This window comes from Podarcis liolepis (assembly GCF_965112155.1).
Source record: "Podarcis liolepis genome assembly, chromosome: 13".
Taxonomy (NCBI): Eukaryota; Metazoa; Chordata; class Lepidosauria; order Squamata; family Lacertidae; genus Podarcis; species Podarcis liolepis.
In genome coordinates this window covers 43,148,624-43,165,746 of record NC_139573.1, presented here as the reverse complement: position 1 = coordinate 43,165,746, position 17,123 = coordinate 43,148,624, and the positions used below count along the sequence as shown (strand labels likewise).

The window sequence follows — 17,123 nt, the reverse complement described above, 5'->3', positions numbered from 1 at the left end:
AGCCTTGACCGCGTTGAAGGCCGCCGTCTCCCGATGACCCCAGGCCCAAGGCGTCTTAGTGCTAAGGAGTCGGTGAAGAGGCTCAGCCACTGTGGCTTTGTGGGGCAGGAACATGTTATAAAAGTTCAGCAGCCCCAGGAATGCCTGCAACTCCGTTTTGTTCTTTGGGGTGGGGGCCTGCTGGATAGCGCGGATCTTGGATGTGGTTGGATGAAGACCGGAGGCATCGATAAGATAGCCCAGGAACTCTACCTGTGGAACGGCGATCTGGCACTTCTCCCTCTTTACCTTGAGCCCGGCCTCCTGGAACCTGGTCAGCACGGCACGGAGGCGCTCGAACAGCTGCTGGTGTGAGTCTGCAGACACCAAGACGTCATCAAAATATGGTACCACGCCCGGAAGCCCTTGCAGGAGACGCTCCATAAGGCTTTGGAAGATGCCAGGAGCCACACTCACCCCGAACTGCAACCGGCGGCAACGGAATGCCCCCCGGTGGGTGACGATCGTCTGGGCTTCAGCAGTGGCATCATCGACTGGCAGTTGTTGATAGGCTTGGGCAAGGTCCAGCTTAGCGAAGACCTTACCCTCACCCAGGGAATGCAGCAGGTGTTGGACAACAGGAACCGGATAAGCGTGCTGCTGAAGTGCCTTGTTGATCGTGCACTTGTAGTCAGCGCAGATTCTCACCGACCCATCTGGCTTGACAGGCGTGACGATGGGGGTTTCCCACTTTGCGTGGTCAACCGGCTCCAAAACTCCTTGGGCGATCAGTTTGTCCAGTTGTTCGTCCACCTTAGCCTTGAGAGCAAAGGGAACCCGGCGTGGCTTTAGCTTGATGGGGGCGACTTGTGGATCAAGGCTAAAGGAGATGGGCGTACCTGTATATTGGCCCAAGGTGCCGTCAAAAACCTCGGCAAAGTCTTTGACCAGACCCTCAGTCTCTGCGTTAGAGATGCAGTTGATGCCGGTGACTTCCAGGCCGAGGGCATCAAACCAGTCTAGCCCTAGGAGGCTTGGCCGCTGACCTTCGACCACCACCAACCGGAGCAGGCCCGAAAAATCCTTGAAGGCGATCCGGAACCGGCCAACGCCTACCACGGGAATGTCGTTTCCCTGGTAGTCTCTCAGGTGTACGCGGTGAGAGTCGAGTTGCCTTTTGGACACTCTGGGTACCAGTCTTTTGATGGTGCTCCATGACACGATGGACAGGGCAGACCCGGTGTCGATCTCCATGTCACATGGAGCTCCTTCAATGAGCACCGTGACGTTCAGCTTGCGTCGCGTAGTCGAGTCGGTTTGGCCAATCGTGGTTCCAGACGGGCAGCGGCAGTTGGTGAGAGCGAAACAACTTTCCTTGGCAGACTGGAGTGAAGACTTGGACTTGCGAGTCGATGAAGGGGGGGTGTCAGACGGAGCCGATCGGCAGACCTTAGCGATGTGGCCCCTTCTGGAACACTTCCTACAGATGGCGTCTCTGAATCGACACTTGGCACGGGAATGGTTGCCTCCGCAGCCAGCACATTCCGGTTGGCCCTTGGACTTCTGTCGGAACTTCCTGCGCTCCCGCTTTGTCTGGTGCACGTCATCGTCTTCACTGGAGGATGCCTCCTCACTGCTGGCCTCTTCATGATGCACCGGAACTGGCTCCCTAGCAAGACGCGGGCTGCTGGACTTGCGGATCTCCTGGGCGGAGCGTTCCGCAGCTTCTGAGGCCACAGCCTCCTCAATGGCTTTCTGTAGCGTGAGGTCTGGCTTGGCTAGGAGGCGCCGTTGCAGATGGATGTCCCGGACCCCGCAGACGATTCGATCCATCAGGGCATCGTCTAAGTCTCGGAACTCACAGTGCATTGCAGCCTGTCGCAGGGCGGTGGTGTAGTTGTTGATTGACTCCCCCTCTGCCTGGTTCCGGTGGTAGAACGCATGGCGGGCAGCAATCTTGGACGGCTTTGGTGCGTAGTGGTTGCGGAGCTTCTCTTGGATCGTGTCCCATGGTGTTGCCTGGACTGCTTCAGGCGCAACCAACGCTCGGGCCGTCTCAAACACCTCAGGCCCACAGAGGCTGAGGAATAGGCCCCGCTTCCGATCCTTTGATACTGCTGTCAGCTCGTTGGCTTGGAGGTAGCAGTCGAACCGAGCGAGGTAGGAGTCCCATGATTCAGAGGCTGGCGCAAACGGCGGTAGAGGCACAAGTGAAGCCATGATTCCGATGCCGGCGTGAAGGGCGATGGATGGAACACAGTGCTCTAGCCAGAACAGTCAGCTCTGAATTGGTTCTTCCCAGTGATTTCGCTCAGTGATTTCGCTCTGTGATTCAGCTCAGTGATTCAGCTCAGTTCAGAGGCTGGCCGCATCTGGCTGTGCTCTGATGTCCATCAATCCCACCTTCGTCGCCAGTGTTAAGTCGTGGGTTGACATAGCAGCCGGCACAGCGATTTCTTCAAGTAGCTCTTTATTATGGTAAGCTGGAATAGAACTGACTGGGAACAGCTCAGCCGGCCTGTATTTATAGGCAGCCGGCTGTCAACATTGTAACCACCACAGCCCAGAGTTCCCGCCTAAAATAACTGCCGCGGACCTGAGTGAAAACTATCTACAGACCTGAGTGAAAACTATATACAGTATCCCCCTGTTGGCCCAGGGTGAAACTACACTACATAACAGGTACCATGGAAAAAACTGAGGAGCCATGCTGCTTTAGACCAAACAAACATCTAGTTCAACAGCTGTTCTCTCCCAGTGCCAAATGCACCTATGATAAGGTTACCAAATGTCCCCGTTTCCCAGGATTTTCAAATCAGTCCCCATACAAAATCCATTGAAGTTGAAAAGTGTACCTGGATTCATTGAAAAAAATCTGGTAACCTTAACCTATGGAGTTCACATGCAGAGCATGAATGCGATAGCTCCCACCCCCTCTGCTGCCATGTCCTCTGGCAACACTCTGAAGATGGACAGACGCAGTGCTTTTTGTCTGTGTCTATTTTTGCTCCTCACCAGGCTTACATCTCATCTTATTACAGGGTTCGTATGAAACCCTCTTTCTCTTTCAAAACCCGCCATCGGCAGCCTGTAATTTAAGCAACGAGAGACCTGGACTTCTCGTCCCTTTCTTTAAACTTTACATCTACTGTGATGGGGAATTTCCGTCCCTTGTAATCAGTTACTTTGACAGAGGCTTTCAATAAGCCCCCAGCCACAGAGTAGAAATAGGCTTGTCCATTTACCAGAACAGATAAAGTCAATGCCAGACAAGGGAGATAATTTCCCCCCTGAAAGAATATGTGATTTGGGGCAACATTTTTTTTTTTAAAGGGGGAACTCTCTCCGGAATTCCGTTGTCAAATTCCACATGCATGCACATTTTTTAAGATAGTGAAGTAGCAAAAGACTGGTAACGCAATCCCCATGCATGTTTACTAGGTAGGAAGATAGTTTTGTTGTGTTCAATGAATTTTATTCCCCCAAGCAAGTGTGCCTGAGATGAAAATCCTACGCATTTTACTAGGAAGCAACTCTCATTGCATTCAGTGGATCCTACCCCTAGGTAAGGGGCCTGATCCTGGACAGCATTTGCGTGAGACTAACTTGGGGGGGGGGTTATTTTTGAGTAAGCATCCTTCTGATCGTGCTGACGTCGTAAACCAGGAAGATCTTGCCTCCGTGTCCCTGTTAAGCAATAACACTGGGCTATCAACCTACTCTGTTTGAACAGTTGCTGAGACTGGGTCAGTTTCTAGTTATGCATCTCTAGGGATTCTCCCAGAGGGGGGCTAAATATGCAAGTGGGTCATTCAGATTTGGTTTTTACGTGTATGTGTGTGATTGAAGAAGAGAAGAAGAGGAGTTTGGATTTGATATCCCGCTTTATCACTACCCGAAGGAGTCTCAAATCGGCTAACGTTTTCCTTTCCCTTCCTCCCCCACAACAAACACTTTGTGAAATGAGTGGGGCTGAGAGACTTCAGAGAAGTGTGACTAGCCCAAGGTCACCCAGCAGCTGCATGTGGAGGAGCAGGGAATCAAACCCAGTTCACAAGATTACGAGTCTACTGCTCTTAACCACTACACCACACTGGCTCTAACATGTTAGGTTCCTAACATTCCAGGTTTTTTAATATATTTCTGCATGCCACCCCAATCTCTGAGCGCTGCAAGACTCCTGGGGTTCCAGGCATTTATTCAGGGTCTGGTTTCCTTGGAACCAGGGACAGCAAATATCTCATATGTGCTGTGTAGAGATCCCTGAGGGAACAACTAATCCGAACCAGGTTGTTAAAATTTGGAAAGCCCTCAGCATGAAGGAACTAGTAGAATCAAACATGCTTTTCTCATTTGGGTTGCCAGAAACAAAATAATGAGGTTGCAGTCAGGTGAGGAAAAAACAGAAGCAAAGGAGGAGCAGGGATAGCGGGCAACCACCAAAATGTCACCACACATGACAAACCTCTCACCCACCCCCAAAAAACCACCAAAGAGCTTTCACGTCAACAGTGTCTGTGGGTTATTATTCCTTGTTTAATTTTCCTGGGAATCTGTAAATCCACATTAAATAAGGAAAAGATAAGGGCTGGCATTTTGATGACGACTGTTAAGTTGTGGGTGAACATATCAGATGACACAATGATTCTTCAAACAGCTCTTGTTTATTCACAGAACAGAACTGAACTGAAGGGTTCAGCCAGCCTGCTTATATAGAGCTCCACTAGAACGCAACAGTAACCACTTTCTGTAACTATCCAATCACTGAACGTCACTTTCAATCCCTTATTTGCATATGTGGACCTGAGTGAAAACTATCTACAATATCCCCCTGCTGGCCCAGGGTGAGAACTTCCGTACATAACACCGATGACATTATGTGGACAAAACAACAACAACTTCCAAGTAGCACTGATTCCACCATAAGCTTCTACCTGGAAGAACCTTGGGCAACAAGGTAGTCTTGGGTAACAAGGTTTGGGACTAGCTTGAAACCTGGTATTCTTTTTCAAGCAAAAGGCCACCTTTCAAGTTACTTTGAATGGGCAGAGACCACAGAAGTTCCCTGAGTTCCCTCATGTTTGCAAATTTCTTATGGTGGCTGTTGTTCAGATCCCCATCTTAGACTTGGATTTTATTGATACTGTCTAGAGTCTTATGATGAATCATGTGAAACTGAAGATGTTGTGATGGCTCAGGGGTCCAGGGTGGAGTTGTAGAACCACACACTCCTTGTCTTGGAGAATGTGAAAATACTTCATTTGAACAGCCACCAGCACTCATCACTTTGGGCTAATGAGAAATGTATTGCAAAAGATCTAAATAAGCCCCGCAATATACTTTACGAACTAAGGAAGATAAAAACTCTCTTAATAAGTAGGGTTGTGTATGAATTTATTCTGAAGGATAGATTGTAATAAAACAAAAATATTTGCAGAAATCAGAGTTTCAAAGCATTTATTTTTTTTTTTTTAAATAAAGCATTTAAAATATGAGAATATACGCTCTTAAATCCTGGTCATTCCCAATGTGTTTGTGTCAGGAAGCTTTTAGTTCTTGGTGGCAGAAAAAAGCTTTTCATTCACCCAACTTTACTAGAGAGTGTATAAATTTGGGGAAATAACTTTAAAAATCGCAATATATAAGGAGAAGCAAAAATGTGCATGTTCAACAAAATTGTATATAAAAATGTATATGTTAGGCAAAACCTGAACCAAATGCTGGTGAATTTTCATGATGACCTTTAAAAAATAATAAATGCAAACTGATATAGAAATGTGGGGAATGCAATTTAAGATTGAAAAAGTGAGAAACTAGAATTGACAAGTTTGCCCATCCCCTATTCTAAGAAAAGAGGGAACACAGTAATATTTTCCACTAGCTTTTCATTTAATATAATACTTATGATATTACATTACAGTATTGGCAATTAAATTTCTCATTTTAATTCTTCTGGAGATTACATCAATTTAATTCACTTAGAAATAAATTAATTAATATGTATTTTGTTTCATTTGAATGATTAGTTGAGTTGTTGATCATTTGGTATATTGGGGAAATGAATGAATTTGTATTTATGAATAAATAAATGTCTATCTGGCGGGATGTGGGTGGTGCTGTGGTCTAAACCACAGAGCCTAGGGCTTGCCGATCAGAAGGTCGGTGGTTTGAATCCCCGTGACGGGGTGAGCTCCCGTTGTTCAGTCCCAGCTCCTGCCCACCTAGCAGTTCGAAAGCACGTCAAGTGCAAGTAGATAAATAGGTACCTCTCTGGCGGGAAGGTAAATGGCGCTTCTGTGTGCTGCTCTGGTTCGCCAGAAGCGGCTTAGTCATGCTGGCCACATGACCCGGAAGCTCCCTCGGACAATAAAGTGAGATGAGCACCGCAACCCCAGTCTCGTCTGTGACTCGACCTAATGATCAGGGGTAAGGTAAAGGTAAAGGTAAAGGGACCCCTGACCATCAGGTCCAGTCTTGACTGACTCTGGGGTTGCGTGCTCATCTCGCTCTATTGGCCAAGGGAGTCGGCGTTTGTCCACAGACAGCTTCCAGGTCATGTGGCCAGCATGACTAGGCTGCTTCTGGTGAACCAGAGCAGCACACGGAAACGCCGTTTACTTTCCCGCCGGAGTGGTACCTATTTATCTACTTGCACTTTGATGTGCTTTCGAACTGCTAGGTTGGCAGGAGCTGGGACCAAGCAATGGGAGCTCACCCCGTCGCGGGGATTTGAACCGCCGACCTTCTGATTTGCAATCCTAGGCTCTGTGGTTTAACCCACAGCACCACCTGCATCCCTAATGGTCAGGGGTACCTTTACCTAAATGTCTATCTAATACTTTTTGGAATGAATTGCTTGGGATATTGATCAGTGGGCACCCTGAGGAAATAAATATTTATTTATTTTGCTGTCTTCTTTGATTTTAGCACATTTGCAAATTTATTTTAAAGTGTTACTCAGTTCATAATAGCTTTTGTCATTATGTTTTTCTTAATTAACAGAACCTAAAACTACAATTAACATGTGGGCATCTGCAAAAAGAAGAAGAAGAAGTTGTTGTTAGACGGAGTCCTCAAAGGTTCACATTAGGGTAAAGTGTTCATAAAAATGCATAAACGAGTGCAAAATAGCATACAAAGTACATTATAGAGGGGGAGATTGCTTTTCAAAAATGTGTATATTATGCAAAATTGCATTTAATGATGTGTTTATTAGGATAAATTCACTCTAAAATCCTGCTGAATTTTCAAGAGGACTTGTTTCTTGAAAATTCACAAAATGATGAGGAAATGTAGAAAACTGAACCTAAAAATTGGGAAAAAGCCTATCCCTGCTTCCAGATCACCTGTTCATCGAGCCTTCATCCTTATGTGCTTGCACAAAGTTCGCAGGGAGAATATACAATGCCAATTGTAGTACTGAGTTTTCATCCTGATTTGTTTCATGGGAGATTATATGATGTCGCATCCCACATTTTCCATTGCATTTTCCTGCGCCTTTCATTACCTCAAAAGGGCTGGTGGGTTGTTTTTTTCCCGGGGGGGGGGGAATCCACTTTAATTGTGTCACCTGAACTTGTTCAGTCCCACCTGTGATATAGGTGGCAATCCGGAAGCAGCCCAAATGTAAATGCATATATTTATCCTAGCCTACTACTAGTTTGACACGTGAATGCAGTTGAGTTGGAAAATATAATACATTTGAGCTTTGTTGTTTTCTATTTGCCTCTTTGCTTTAGGTCTTTAGGTAGTTTTGGCATTGGAGAAAACTTACCTCTGGAAATAGGTTAGCTAGAAACACCGCCCCGCCCCCAATGAATAACATTACTGGATAAATTAAAACACTGGATAATTGCAGCCTGATGCAAAAGCTTATCTTCTTAGTATGCCTGGAATTGTTTGTCACTTAGTTTATCACCACTAACTTGCACAATTTGGGGGCGGGAATGAGACCTACCATATGCCAGCTATGATGTTTGGGGAGTGTGTTTTTAAAAAATAATAATAATAAATAAATAGGGAAATGGGGAGAAATATATTCTTTAGCAGTGCCTCAAAACTTGGGATCCATTGCTTATGTATGATCACCATGGCAACCAGGAGACTAGAACAAGGGGAAATGCCTTTTATGGCCTATTTCCGTATTGAGCATGGCCAGAGCGGCTGCCTGCAGACTCCACGGTTTCTTAGCAACCTGTTCCTCATGCTGCAGTCGCTAGGATACACTGTCCATTGCAAAGCGAGGTGGGGTTTTGGTTTTTTTGTTGGTCTCCCCCCCCCCCCAATTTTAGCAGAGGCTGACATCATGATCATATGTTCCATTCTGCTTACTTTTGTTTTTTCCCCCCTCCCGCTCCCTCCCCCTTTTTTTGCTATGAATAATTAGTATGAGATAAAGCTGTAGAAAAAAACTGCTGTTCCTCCTTTGTCACTGCTGCTGCTGCTACTCCCCTCCCCCCCCCATGACCATGATTATTTAATGCATTAGAGAAAGGACAACAAAGACACTCAGATCTCGTCTTTGAAATTAAATGTTCTCTTTCAATGTGATGCTTATGCTTATCAAGTAGATTTTCCCCCTTGTTGGTAGTTGGCACCATGTAAACCTAGGGTGTGTGTGTGTGGAAATGACATAGCCCCCTAGTTTTGTGATTCTGTAGTGGGTGGCGCTGTGGTCTAAACTGCTGAGCCTCTTGGGCTTGCCGATCAGAAGGTCGGTGGTTCGAATCCCCGCGACGGGGTGAACTCCCGTTATTCGGTCCCAGTTCCTGCCCACCTAGCAGTTCGAAAGCACGTCAAAGTGCAAGTAGATAAATAGGTACCGCTCCAGCGGGAAGGTAAATGGCGTTTCCATGCACTGCTCTGGTTCGCCAGAAGCGGCCACATGACCCGGAAGCTGTCTGTGGACAAACACCGGCTCCCTTGGCATATAGAGCGAGATGAACGCACAACCCCAGAGTCGTCCGCAACTGGACCTAACAGTCAGGGGTACTTTTACCTTTACCTTTAGCCTTGTATATACAGTGGTACCTCGGGTTACATATGCTTCAGGTTACATATGCTTCACGTTACAGACTCCGCTAACCCAGAAATAGTACCTCGGGTTAAGAACTTTGCTTCAGGATGAGAACAGAAATCATGCGGCGGTGGCACAGCAACAGCGGGAGGCCCCATTAGCTAAAGTGATGCTTCAGATTAAGAACAGTTTCAGGTTAAGAACGGACCTCCGGAACGAATTAAGTGCGTAACCAGAGGTACCACTGTACTTAGAGCAATCTTCCTGTAGTGCTATCCAATATACTATTGAATACAGCGTACATATTTAGGGTCCGGCCTTATACGCAATATGCTAGCTGGGGGAAAGCGTTTTAGGGTATCGTAGAAGACCTGCGGTGCTGCCAGAACCTCCCATTTGCCTCCACCAGTGGAACTATGCTGGTTCAACCCAAGAGGTGCGCAACTCCATGTGAATGTATCTGAATCGCCAACACAAATTGACCAGTGTTGGCAGAAACAAGGGTGAGAGCAGGGGAGGAACAGATATATTCAAAATCCTAAATTCCCCTTGTCTCTGAAGAGCCCACATTGTTGTATACAATATTACTATTATTATTATTATTATTATTATTATTATTATTATTATTATGGTGGATGTGGAAGTCAAAAAGGTACCACTGAACTCAGTAGAGGGCACAAACCAGCCTTCCCAACTCCTGTTACAAAACCCAGCTTACCACAACAAGGACATGATTCAGGCTCCATCTGTGAACATTGACAGCACACCAACCCTGGTATCTAGCTCCCTGACAAGAAGCCCACAATTCAGGGGACAGGGCTTTGTCTGTATTTGTATTGCTTGTATTTTTAATCTTTGTTGGAAGCCACCCAGAGTGGCTGGGGAAACCCAGCCATTTGGGCGGGGCACAAAGAATAAATTATTATTATTATTATTATTATTATTATTATTATTATTATTATGGCATGGGCCCATATATCTCTGACCACACGTTCAGATACGGAGCACACACAAAAGAGACACACAGAAATAGGACATACCCAGGGATTTTTTTCAGCCAGAACTCAACAGGAACTTGGTTCCTGCACCTCTTAGGTGGGTGCCATTGCCATTCTAAGAGGAGGTGTTCGTGGTGAGTTCTGACACCTCTTTTTCTAGAAAAAAAATAGCACTGGACATCTCTATTTTCATCAGAGAAATGTTGGAGAGTATGTTTTAGTTGGGCCATAAGTCATAGCTCACTTCAGACACATTGCTCTTTACTTTGCTTCCATAGTTGGAGACACAAGTGCAGAAGATTCCCAATTGATAACCTGACATATTTTCATTAACCTCCCCAGTGTTAGAAGGCTTCAGATGTTTCTTGAGCACCTTTGCTATTTTACGACACACCTGGGGAATGGAGTGCACAGCACGCACTGGTGGAGGGCAGAGCATGGTGGCTTCATTCCTCTTGGATGATGTTCCAGTATCAGTAGCAGAACACTTGCACTGCTAGTGTCTTCCGACAATACAGTGAATGTTCACCTGCACCTCAGGTAATATAAAACCAACAACAGGAAAATAGGGATGTTGACGCAGATTACACTTTCCATATTCTCATTATATGACATTTCTCTGAGCATTATTATACCTGTCTCTTCAAGATGAGTAGCTTTGGGTTCTGCCCTTCACAAGATACCTGAGCACTGTTCACAAATTAATACCTGTCAAGTGGACATTGAGCTGGTGTTGTAATGATTATTCAGTAACATATCCGAGCAAGAGGTTCTGTATCATATCTTCTATGCTGTATGCCAGTGTTTGCTGTTAGTTTAACTTGTAAATCAGTAATAATGTCCGTTAAGTAAGTGTCTCAATGTCTTCATTATGTAAACCACTCATTTGTCAACATGATATTGTATTATAGCATGCGATGGTCAAGGGATAAACTGTGGGAATGTTCAGGGAGGCAGGAGAGGATATATTGTTTAATAATATCCTTCCTAACTTGCGTTGGCAAGTCCCTTTACTTAACAGACTGCATTCCCCTTTTAAACACACAGCGGTTAGCTTGTTGCAAGCTTGTTTAAGCTTTTCAATTTAAGATTCCTGGTAATCCCCCTTTCTCCCCCTTAAAAAGAATAGACACGACACAATCTTGTGTAAAGTATTATAAAAGAAGTTTACTCACGCATTCAGTTCACAGATGGATCCCTGAAGGCAGACTTGTGTTACAAAGTATATACATGTGGAACTACCCCATATGGAAGTTAGTCCCAGTGACTGCAGACAGGCAGTCACTTGCTGCTCACTAGTCAAAAACAAGATGGAGAAGAGGAGAGTGTAGTGCCTGCCTTGCCCCTTTTGATACCTGGGCAGGTAAGGTCACGCCCACCTCTAGTCACATGCAGAGGAAGTTTGCCCCAGCTCAGGAGGAAACAGGAAGTTTTCTGGAGCAAACATCCTCTTTCATGTCCACTCTAGGCATGTTGTATTTGACTGCTCTCTATGTGTCACATCCCACATAAACCAGGGAATTGCACATTTATTAATGATGATAACTTGTGAATGTTCAGCTACATTCCTTTCAAGGCTTGCATTGCCATTACAACAGCCATATTACCAATGGTGTTCCTATAGGCATAATTCATACATAACAACGTTCAGGAGGTCTTATTCAAGTGATGCTTTTGAAAACTATTTCTGAATATATCCACCCGATATTTCCCAGGTATTATGGGGATTCTTAGTCACAGATGATTTATTACATAATGTGTGTTCTGTTGCTTTCCTGTGGTAAGTTGTGCTTTACTTCAAAGTAGCATGACAGGGGGTAGCAGCTCTCTCTCTCCTCCCCCCCCCCCAATTTCTCTCCTTCTATCCGATTGATCCATCCTGCCTCTCTGTTAAGAGGCGTACAGGTAAGGAAAGGAGTTTGACTGGGCTGAGATCTCAGCCTATCAATAGTTTATTTTCACTTAATTTATTAATTGGCTTATTTATGTTATCACAGGTATACTCTTTATTTCTTTTTCTTTTTTTAAGTTATCACTTCCTTGCTATGCTAGTCCACTGATTATACCGAACAATGGCTTCATCTAATGAAACTTTGCTCCCCAATTAAACAGAAGAGAGCAACGCAATCTTTCTGAAGGAGCATCCAGACACAGTAACTTTCAAAGTCTCAGCCTGAGTGAAAACTCGCCTGTTATGTCTTCTGAAGGGAAATTTTGACACGTAAATCCAAATTGCCTAACATATTTGCTCTTGTGGCAGTTTTTTGATGTCTCAGAGGAAATAGAGTAGGGAATCTATTTACCTTCCACAGACACATTAGAATTTTATGAAATTGTGCCAGGGTCCAATTAAATTATTTGTTCTTACAGGTGTACTACAGGGTGACACAAACTAATTGTTTGGGATGCTTCTTAACTAATATTACTACTCTTCTTGGTGGACACTACTTTTCTTGGTGTCTCATAGATCAGTTGCTTCCTCATCACACTTTAATTGCTCTGTGGCACATGCAACCAGGCAACATAAAAGTCTGAGTTTCTTTCAATGCAATCTAACTTTACCTTAAGTTTACTATGTTTTTAAAAAGCCATTTCCCCCTCCCCATCACAAGACAGTGGGATCCATTCAGAATGGCTATTTTGAGAGAGGCTGATGCATGATCAACCCTGGAATCCCAGATGCTGTTGACAGATCTGTGTTATTTCCTGAGCCTATCACATGTTGGATCTCTGAGAGTGGTATAGTTCCATGTTTGGAGCTCAACATGACTTGTATACTAAAACAGCATTGTGGTGCAAAGATTAATTCCAGCATTTGAATGCAAGTGTGGAACAAGCAAGTGACATCATCATCATCATCATCATCATCATCATTATTATTTTGCAATAACCACTGTTAAACATACAGCGTCCAAAATAACACCATTCAGATTTCAAGGGCAAATTTCCTTCTGTCATTGTTGTCATCCAGATGGCGACCTATAAAAACTTAAATTCAGCACGGCAAAAGAATTCAATAAGATCTGTCAATAGTAAAAAAAATATAGTGTTTCATTCTTGGTGGTATATGGGACAATATTTCATGGCAGGCTGTGTACAGCATGAGACACTACAGAATGTGTTGCTTCCTGCATGCAGTTTACACAGGGAGTGTCCCGCTTTGCTTAACCAAACAATGTAATTATATATACTGCACTGTCCCATTCCCCCCCCCTTCAGGCCTCGGCTTCTGTTGCAGGCAAGAAATAAAGATGTGTATCTATGATCTGCTGCAGTCTTTTAAAGGCATGTGGGCACTGCTGGTGAAGGAAAAATATGTGCTCTTTTGACATTGTTTTCGTTTTAGTGGAATATAGTAGACTAGGTTCATGATATATATCAGTAGCAAACTTAGTTCTCCAAGGAAGCTTGGGCAGAGTGGCAGCTGCCCCCCCTAAATCAAGTAAATAAATAAAAATAGTTAACTAAAAGTAGAAATAATCAGAATATTCAAAATTGAAATGATCGCTGAGGTCACCTGGGTTTTGGGCATTATAGCTCAACTGAGCAACAGGCTTCTGCAAACGGACCAATCGCGTCAGTAACTTCTTAGTTTTCAAATGACCGATGATTTTGACAGGTTTTTCTCAGCGTTTGGGGTCAAAAGGAAGTAATTTAAAGCAACTGTTGAGACATTTCATTCTGAATCTGCTGGACAGACCCAGACAGAGGATGATGGCATTTAAGTGTCCTGCTCCCCATAACATAAATCCTAGCTATGCTCATGCAAGGGTGGATCCTTATGTAAAAACAAAAACCCGCCACAGCACCATCAGTGGGCAAAAGTATCAACCTTATGTTCAAGTCTTACTAAATGTCATTGGTGCTACCATAGTTATTGAATTAGTTATTGACAGATTAGAGAACTGGGCCAAAACAAACAAGATGAATTTTAACAGGGAGAAATGTAAAGTATTGCACTTGGGCAAAAAAAATGAGAGGCACAAATACAAGATGGGGGACACTTGGCTTGAGAGCAGTACATGTGAAAAGGATCTAGGAGTCTTGGTTGACCACAAACTTGACATGAGCCAACAGTGTGATGCGGCAGCTAAAAAAGCCAATGCAATTCTGGGCTGCATCAATAGGAGTATAGCATCTAGATCAAGGGAAGTAATAGTGCCACTGTATTCTGCTCTGGTCAGACCTCACCTGAAGTACTGTGTCCAGTTCTGGGCACCACAGTTCAAGAAGGACACTGACAAACTGGAACGTGTCCAGAGGAGGGCAACCAAAATGGTCAAAGGCCTGGAAACGATGCCTTATGAGGAACGGCTAAGGGAGCTGGGCATGTTTAGCCTGGAGAAGAGGAGGTTAAAGGGTGATATGATAGCCATGTTCAAATATATAAAAGGATGTCACATAGAGGAGGGAGAAAGGTTGTTTTCTGCTGCTCCAGAGAAGAGGACACGGAGCAATGGATCCAAATTACAAAAAAGAAGATTCCACCTAAACATTAGGAAGAACTTCCTGACAGTAAGAGCTGTTCGACAGTGGAATTTGCTGCCAAGGATTGTGGTGGAATCTCCTTTTTTGGAGGTCTTTAAGCAGAGGCTTGACAACCATATGTCAGGAGTGCTCTGATGGTGTTTCCTGCTTGGCAGGGGGTTGGACTCGATGGCCCTTGTGGTCTCTTCCAACTCTATGATTCTATGAATTAGGTAGAAACAAATGGAATGACCCAAAGCCAATAAGGTGCCAGTTTTAATGGTCTAGTTAATAGTACCTATTGTAGTTCCAGCTTAGGAGTTGAAACACTGAACTGAGAGGGTTATGCACAGATGTGCCCTTAGAAGTGCAGGCAACAAAACTATTTCCTTGTTCAGAATCTGCTTAAAACAATGGCTTGTGGTAAGTTGTGCTATCTCTAATTGCCTATTTTCATCACATTTGAATTTATCCTTAGGTGAGGTAAGTGTTGCAGGGCTGTTGTTGTTTAAAATGACCCTTGCCACTGTCCCCAAGTCCTATTGGGTTCAATGGGGCTTACTTCAAGGTAGATCGGCACAGAAGTTAATAACTGTAGTTTTAATTATTTTTGCAAGTCAATCAATCATTTTTATTGTATACAGTGGTACCTTGGGTTAAGAACTTAATTCGTTCCGGAGGTCCGTTCTTAACTTGAAACTGTTCTTAACCTGAAGCACCACTTTAGCTAATGGGGCCTCCCGCTGCCGCTGTGCTGCTGCTGCACGATTTCTGTTCTTATCCTGAAGCAAAGTTCTTAACCTGAGGTACTATTTCTGGGTTAGAGGAGTCCGTAACCTGAAGCGTATGTAACCCGAGGTACCACTGTATAGCCAAAGGCCTTTACAATGGACGGCAGAAAACTTTCATCTAAAATCACACACGTAACCTGTAACATCCACCTACCCACCCAGAGGTGTACCTGGGGTGGGGTGGGGTACCTGGAATTCTTGGCAAGGGAGCTGTATCAGTGCCCCTCCCCCGAAAAAAAAATCACTTTACTACAATAGCCACATTAGAGATTAGGACATTTCATGTCTCCCAAGTACTTGAAATGTCCCGAATGACGACAAGATGGGGAGTGAGGGCGCAGCCGAAGGAGTAAGGGTTTGATCTTGCCCCACGACAGCAGAGGAGCATCAATACACACACACACGTCACCGAGGGGCTATTTTTCCGCTCCGGGGGGGGGAGACTTGGTTTCCCCAACCCCCAGGTACGCCTCTTTACCCACCCACTCCCCTATTCATGGCAATGCTTCCTTCCCTCTTCCTTTAGGGAGCATCCCCGGGTCGTGAAGACCCACCCCGCTCTATTTCAAGAGATGGAGACCCTTACTCCTGAAGGGTCAGGAGCATGCCTTGAAACGTACAAGGGAGGCGGCGGGGGGGGGCGGCTCGCAGACCGGGAAGGGAGGAAGCCGAGCGGCCACACCCCCCCTCCCGTCCCGCGCGCGCACCCGCGCCGGCCAGCCAAGGGAGGCGCTTCCTAACCCCACCCACCACCTGTGCGCTGGCAATCAGCTGCGGCTCCTGCTGTTGCTGCCGCCGCCGCCGCCGCCCCTCCTTCCTCCTTTCCCCGAGGGGAAAACGGGGAGAGGGTGCGCGCGCACACCAGCCGCCCCTCGCCGCCCGGCCCGGCCCTGGCAGGCGCGTGGCGCGTGCGCGGCAGGCGCATGCGCGCGGTGGGTAGGTAGCCCTGAAGAAGAAGAAGAAGAATAAGGATCAGGAGAAGCGCGAGGCGCTACCGCCGCCGCCGACCCCCCCTCCCCTTTTCTATATCCCAAACCCCGCCGCCGTGCGCGAGCGCGCGCGGGCGTGTGTGTGGAAGAGGGTGGCGCGCGTGCGCGCACTCTCTCCTCCTCCTCACTATCTCGTCATTTGCTTCTCCCTTGATTGGTGAGGTGTGTGCGGTGAGGGGGGGGGGGAAACCAAAACAAAAGCGGCCGGGCTGACTGACTGACTGAGGAGGCGGGCGTTGTGAGGGGGGGGTGTCCAGCCGCCATCCCCTCCACGGTCCCCCCCCGTCAGCAGCAGCAGCATCGCCTCCCCGCCCCCTCCTCGCCTTGGCTTGTGTCTGTGTGGAGGGAGGAGGCAGCCGCCCCTCCTCCTCCTCCTCCTCCTCCTCGTCGCTTTCGGGATGTGGTGAGGGAGGCAGGGAAGGCTCCCCACTCCCTCCGCCTCGCAGCCCCTCCCTCACCCCCCACCCACCCCAGAAAAAGAAACCCTCCGGGGCAAGAGGAAGGGAAGGAGGTGGAGCTGCCGCGCCCCGGAGGCAGCCGGACGCCCCCCCCGCCCCACTCACGCCCCCACCCCCGACGCCCCTCAGGAGGTGAGTGTGGGATTGGCGAGAGGGGAAAAGGGGGGGGAGCAGGGTGGGCGCTGGATGGGTGTAACCCAGGCGGGGGAAAGTGGGATTCTGTCACCGTCTCCCCCTCCCCCTCCTCCTCCCAGCTGGCCCTATCGCTCCACAGCCTCGATGTGGAAGGAGGGGATAGGTCGCCCGCGCCGTCTGAAGGAGTGGTTGCGTGACAGCGAGCTCCGTGCACACGCGGGACGTGCGGGCGCGGATGCTGGCTGGGCATCGCTTTTATGTAGATGCCTCCCGTCCTTCCCCTCCCGGGC

The 17,123-nt window shown here is 46.6% G+C and overlaps 1 protein-coding gene across 3 annotated transcripts in view; it reads left to right on the top strand.

The window, feature by feature from the left end:
* Positions 1–16,303: 16,303 nt before the first annotated feature.
* TANC2 (tetratricopeptide repeat, ankyrin repeat and coiled-coil containing 2) overlaps positions 16,304–17,123 on the top strand; it is a gene marked incomplete at its 3' end in the record, with an annotated part of 194,571 nt that continues 193,751 nt past the window's right edge. The window contains exon 1 of one of the 3 annotated variants that reach the window (XM_083469382.1): positions 16,304–16,402. Of the gene's footprint in view, positions 16,403–16,629; positions 16,831–17,123 lie in introns of those variants that run through there. The other 2 variants (XM_083469381.1, XM_083469380.1) reach the window with 2 other exon arrangements.